Genomic DNA, 6,763 nt, shown 5'->3' on the forward strand with positions numbered 1-6,763 from the left:
TTGCAGTGAGCTGAGATCTGGCCACTGCACTCCAGCCTGGGCAACAGAGCGAGACTCCATCTCAAAAAAAAAAAAAAAACATTTTGACACATGCTACAACATGAATGAATCTTGAGGACATTATGCTGTGTGAAGTAAACCAGTCACAAAAGCATTACATAATATGAATCCACTTATAGGAGGTATCTAGAGTAGTCAAACACATAGAGACGAGGGCTGGGGGAGGATATATGAGGAGTTCTTGTTTAATGGGTACAGAGTTTCACTTTAGGAAGATGAAAAAGTTCTGGAGATGGTTGACAGTGATGGCTGCACAACAATGTGAATGTAGTTATCACTCCAAACTTAACACTTAAAACTGGTTAAAGTGGTAAATTTTTTGTTATGTATATTTTACCACAATAAAATGAATTTTAGAATTAAAAAGTAAGGATACTACATTATGACCATATAGAATTCATCCCATAAACACAAGGTTGGTTTAACATTTGAAAATCAATTAATTTAAGTTACCAGAATAAAGGAGAAAACTCAGAGGATCATTGACAGAGATATAAAAATGGATAACATTCAACACCCATTCCTTATATAAATATAAATATATATTCAACAATCCAGGAATAGAAGAAAATTTCCTCAACCTGACAAAGGGCATCTAAAAAAGACCTACAGTTAACATCACACTTGATGAGAAATGGAAAGCTTTCCTCCTAAGATCAGAAGTAAGACTCAATTATAAAAGACTAACTACTTTTTCTGTGAGTGGGAACTATTCAAATATGTCCTCTCTTTCCAGTTTTATTCAACATTATACCAGAGGACCTATTCAGTAAAATAATAATAAAGAAATATAAGACAAAGATATTAGAATGTAAGAAGCAAAACTATTCACATGACATATATATGCACATAGAAAATCTATGGAATCTACAAAAAATCTGCTAGATTTAAGGAGTAAATACAGGAGAGTCAAAAGTTACAAAGTCAATGTACAAAAATCAATTGTGCGTAGATCTTAACTAATCCAAATAAATAAATAAACAAAAAGTGAAAGGAAATGGTAACTATGTGAGGTGATGGATATGTAAATCATTTAACATTTCACAGTATATACATATGTCAAAATATCCAGTTGTACACCTTAAATATATACAATTTTTACTTACCAATTATGCCTCACTGAAGCTGGGGAAAAAATCAATTATGGGACTTCCATTTTTGGGAAGATGGAGTTGATATACTTTTCCCTGTTCCTTCCACTAAGTACAACTAAAACCCCTGGACAATAGGTATAAAACAAACAGAAGTAGACGCTGAAAGGTAGAAAGAAGAAAATTTACTCTTTAGGGACTTCAGGACCCATGGAACTACTCAGTGGTGACTTCTGTGGGTTTTCTTTCTGCCTCACAGATCCCAAACTTGGAGCTGAAGAAACTAGCAATCTGGAAACACCAATGGGTGCAGACAAAAATGCTCCAACAAAAACTTGCTCTCTCCAGCCAAAGGACCAGGAAAGGGGTGCCTAGGACAGAAAATATTTGGACAATAACTCCTCTAATTCAGCTAAATACCATAGAAAAATTACTGTGACCTCACCTTCATTCCAGCCAGCAAAGGCACCCCAATCTCCCCTTCAAGCCAGGGTCAGAAAACGCCAAGTACGAACTTCCACCATAGCTCACTGGAAACAGGGTCCTGTCCCTTCCCCTCTCCATGATGACAGCTCCTGTGACCTGCCTGGCAGGCCCTTTGAGGGAAGTCTAGCCTCATCCATTCACTCACTCAGCATTCAGAGATGGTGGCCAATACTCTGGCCTGGGCCTTAGGGATTCATAAATGAGGAAATCCCAGTCTCTGCCTTCTAGGGGTTCATAGACTTGGAAGTAAGGGTTGACAGTTGATTTAACAAGTTACAGTGCAATGTAATAGGGGAAGGCTGTGGTGAAAGAAGGCACAGGGGGCTATACTTGCACCAGGGAGGGACTGTAACACCACAGAGATGGGGAGGAAGGCAACAATTCTAGCAATGCTTCTCAGAGGGGGTGATGGTGATTGCAGAGCTGAGTCCTGATGAGTCTCAAGTAGCAAGCCAAACAAAAAAGTGATGAAAGTGCTTTCCAAGCAGAAAAAAAATAGCATATGCAAGTCACTAAGACATTAAACATCCTACTGTACTCGGGAGGCTGAGGCAGGAGAACGGCGTGAACCCGGGAGGCGGAGCTTGCCGTGAGCCGAGATCGCACCACTGCACTCCAGCCTGGATGACAAAGCGAGACTCTGTCTCAAAAAAAAAAAAAAAAAAAAAATCCTACTGATGGAATTGGGTATCATTCTTTTGGCCTGGAGCATAGATTATGAAGGGCAGGTGGAAGAAGATGAATCTAGACATGTAAGGAGGGGCCACATCATGCAAGACCTTGAAATCTTGCATGTAGTTGACTCTTAATAAGTATTTGGTGAAAGAATAAATAAAAGTCTTAATGGGATAAACAATCAACTAACTTCAAGCTGTTTTGAGGTTCAATCCTCAAGTCTTTCAGGAGCTACTGAAATGTAGTGAGAAAGATGTAGTCAGATGGGATATACTAGAAAAAACAGCAGAAAGGAAGGCTACATGCACCCTACCTGCACAGCATCAGGACAAGGCCCTTAACTTCATAGCCACTACTACCAGGGAACACAGAAAGCCTTGAGACTGAAAATCTTGGTAACAAACATGAACAAGATTGCCCCTAAACATTTTCAGACTTGCAGGAACAACCAGAACTGTTTTGCCTAGAGACAGGATGGTAACACAACCAAAGAAGACTATGGTCTTTTCATTGCAACTTGAAACTCAAGACATTTCAACAGAACGCAACAAACTAAGCTCTGAGGTCAACCATCTTCCATCTTGGCTGACACTGCCCTACTTCTGCCTTTTGTAGAGGGTGGACTGTCTTCTAACTGGATGTGTAATGAGAACAGAAATGGATTCCTTCGGCATATCTTGACTTTCCTGATTTAAGTGGGCTGCCAAGAACCTGAGCTAACAGGGCTGATGATGCTTCCCAACTCCTCATGAGTGCTATGACTCATGATGGTGGGTAAAGCCTCTTTGGCAAACTGTAAACATGGCAAAGCTGACCAGGTTTATTTCCTGCTCCTGTTCCTTAAGTCTCATTCCTCCTTCCCTGTGGTGGTCGGCGTGTTGGCCTTAGAACTGCAACACTTTTCTTTTCACTAAGACAGCCAAATGCCTAGGCAGATAAAAAGGGGTCCCTGGAGAGAATCTCCTACCTGCCCCACAAGTGTTTACATCAAATGCTTGTGTGCAGATGAAGAAATCTGCCCAGGGCTTGTCTGGGCATGCCCACAGTGGACTGGAGTCCAACATATACACTGGGAGAAGTGGGTGGAGCCACAGGGAATTCACATTTTAAGCAGAGGAGGACTCTGCTCTCTTCAGCTTGTGTGGTGACCTGGGAAGCAATCTGTGAGGTGGAGGGCCTGTTAGCAAGACTCCATATCGCTTTGCTGAGAGGTTTTTTTTTTTCATTTTCACCCAGTAAATTCCACTCTAATCACCCTTCAATGTGTGTGTGCACCCAATCCTTCCTGATCGTGTGACAAGAACTTGGTTTTTTCTACATTTTTGGTGGCCTGTATGGGGACATGAGAAAAGGTTAGTAACATGCAAACCAAAAAATATTTCTTCCTTTCATTTCTAAGCCTTTTTGTCCTCAGACTTCTTCTGAGGGTAGAGAAAATTATGCTTCCCCCATTCATGTTGCTCCTGGGGGTCGGGAATGTCAGCTTTTTCCTTCTTTCTTTGGGATGGACAGCGAACTCACAGCTCCCCAGCTCCTGTCTTAAGTTTCTCTCCCTTAGGAGCCCATTGGCAAAAGAATAAGAGGTTCTTTCCCCAGGCATCTTTCCAACCCGTCACTTTAAACTTTTTTTCCTTTTCTCTACCTTATCAGCAGTTAACACAGCCTTGTACTTTAAGCTTTCTTTCTTTCTCTACCAGGTCATGAGTTAACTTTCAAGTGAGGTGCTTTTCTTTTTTCTTTTCAAAAAAATGTTTTACTAGGCCAGTAATGATAAAGTTCACTGTTTATATTCTCTGTAAAGTTTTAATTATGAAAAAGGATTTGTGAGGGTGGTCTTGAGCTGTAGCCAAAGCCAATGCTTTGTGTGTCTTTCTATATGGTACATAGCAAACTTTGTGGCAGGCCTCCATCTTGTTTTACCTCCTTGGGAGCATGACCTGTAACCACATAGCAATGCTTTGTTTAGCCTCTGCCATTTTACAGTGGTGGCCCCGATTCAATCCTAGCTTAGGGAATGAGTCCTTTCTAGTTTGATATATTTGCGTCCTTTGTTATTCGTTGATTCTCTTCCCCTCCACTAATCCTTGGATTGTCCTTTCTCTGAGCCTTTAGTAAGGTTTGAAAGTCAGAAATATTGGCCACTTGGCATGGCTAAAGTTGGATAATAAGGGAATTAAAATGATTTTCTTAAAGAGTGCTCGGCTTAATTAAAGTGGATATCCAAGTTATAGGTATATTTTTTTTTTTTATTATACTTTAAGTTCTAGGGTACATGTGCACAGTGTGCAGGTTTGTTGCATATGTATACATGTGCCGTGTTGGTGTGCTGCACCCATTAACTCGTCATTTACATTAGGTATATCTCCTAATGCTATCCTTCCCCCCTCACCCCTCCCCACAATAGGCCCCGGTGTGTGATGTTCCCCTTCCTATGTCCAAGTGATCTCATTGTTCAATTCCCACCTATGAGTGAGAACATGTGGTGTTTGGTTTTCTGTTCTTGAGATAGTTTGCTGACAATGATGGTTTTCAGCTGCATCCATGTCCCTACAAAGGACACAAACTCATCCTTTTTTATGGCTGCATAGTATTCCATGGTGTATATGTGCCACATTTTCTTAATCCAGTCTGTCACTGATGGACATTTGGGTTGATTCCAAGTCTTTGCTATTGTGAATAGTGCCGCAATAAACATACGTGTGCATATGTCTTTATAGCAGCATGATTTATAATCCTTTGGGTATATCCCCAGTAATGGGATGGCTGGGTCAAATGGTATTTCTGGTTCTAGATCCTTGAGGCATCACCACACTGTTTTCCACAATGGTTGAACTAGTTTACAATCCCACCAACAGTGTAAAAGTGTTCCTATTTCTCCACATCCTCTCCAGCACCTGTTGTTTCCTGACTTTTTAATGATTGCCATTCTAACTGGTGTGAGATGGTATCTCATTGTGGTTTTGATTTGCATTTCTCTGATGGTGAGCGATGATGAGCATTTTTTCATGTGTCTGTTGGCTGCATAAATGTCTTCTTTTGAGAAATGTCTGTTCATATCCTTTGCCCACTTTTTGATGGGGTTGTTTGTTTTTTTCTTGTAAATTTGTTTGAGTTCTTTGTAGGTTCTGGATATTAGCCCTTTGTCAGATGAGGAGATTGCAAAAAAATATGGAACGTTTCATGAATTTGCATGTCATTCTTGTGCAGGGGCCATGCTAATCTTCTCTGTATCATTCCAATTTTAGTATATGTGCTGCTGAAGTGAGTACAGTTATAGGTATATTTAAAAGGCCTTTACGTTTTTCTTTTCTTGGACCTTGTTTTGCTGGAAAAAGGGGTTTTCTCAGTCGATTGAATTCTTTTTCTCTATTTTCCTTGTCACTCTTAATACACACATGAGAATGGGGAGACCTCTGTTTTCCTCATGGAACCCCAGGAAGTAAAAGCAGATAGATCCCTCTCAAAATCTGTTTTCACCCCACCTATGTCTGTTTACTAGGCCTTAGAAGCTACAAGTTTTCTGAGCCCTGTCTCTTAAAAGGACTCCACCTGGAGGCCAATAATTCAATTAGGAGATTGGCAAACAAAAAATCTTACGGCAACTGGGTTTTCTTCTACCTGTCTCTGTAGCCATATATGTGTTGTATGTGTGGTGTCTATGAAAAAGAGTTCTAATTAATTGGCCTAAAGGAAGATAAGTGCTTGGATCAAATATATTTTAAAGGGAAGATAAAGCTCTGGTACCTTTTAGTTCACTTGACTGTAATCTTTGAGAAATAAAAACAGCCTTAAAGGTTATTGGTAAAGTGCAGATGTTGTCGGAATATTAATAGGTGAACTAAATTATGCAGGTCAGATACTAGGTTTGCTAAATGTTTTAAGGTTATAACTGATTTTTTGTTTTTTGAGAACTATTTAACTTGCCTGCTTCACAATTGGTAAGGCCTGGGGACATATGGAACTAACCACACCCTTAATTATGCTGGAAGGAGTCAAACTTGGCTGTACCTAGCACATAATTAAAACGACTTACCAGGTTTTACATTAAAGTTAAAAATTTCTAGGAGCTACCATTATAACATGTAGTTGAGACTACTAGAAATAAATTTACATGCAAGGTGTGTAAGAACAGTAAGGTGTGTTTTTAATACAAGATTATAAGAAGGTGTGGAAATGTAAATTCTTGCCTAGGGTTAAAGGATTGTTTTGAGTTAGATAAGATAAAGACAAAAGGTCAAATATGTTGTGAAAGGATTGTAAAAATTAATATTGCCAAAGAAATTCTGTGTGTTAACTTATTGACTAAATTCAAAAGGATATTATATGGTTTTTCTGTAAATTGATCATTGAAATAAAAGTGCAACAAGGTACTCTTAAGGCACTAATCTGCTCTTTAGCAAAATTTGTAAAGGGTTGTAGAAGGTTTTTGCTTTCTCAAATTTCTAAGTCAT

This window comes from Colobus angolensis, unplaced genomic scaffold (genome assembly GCF_000951035.1).
Source record: "Colobus angolensis palliatus isolate OR3802 unplaced genomic scaffold, Cang.pa_1.0 Scaffold389, whole genome shotgun sequence".
Classification (NCBI taxonomy): Eukaryota; Metazoa; Chordata; class Mammalia; order Primates; family Cercopithecidae; genus Colobus; species Colobus angolensis.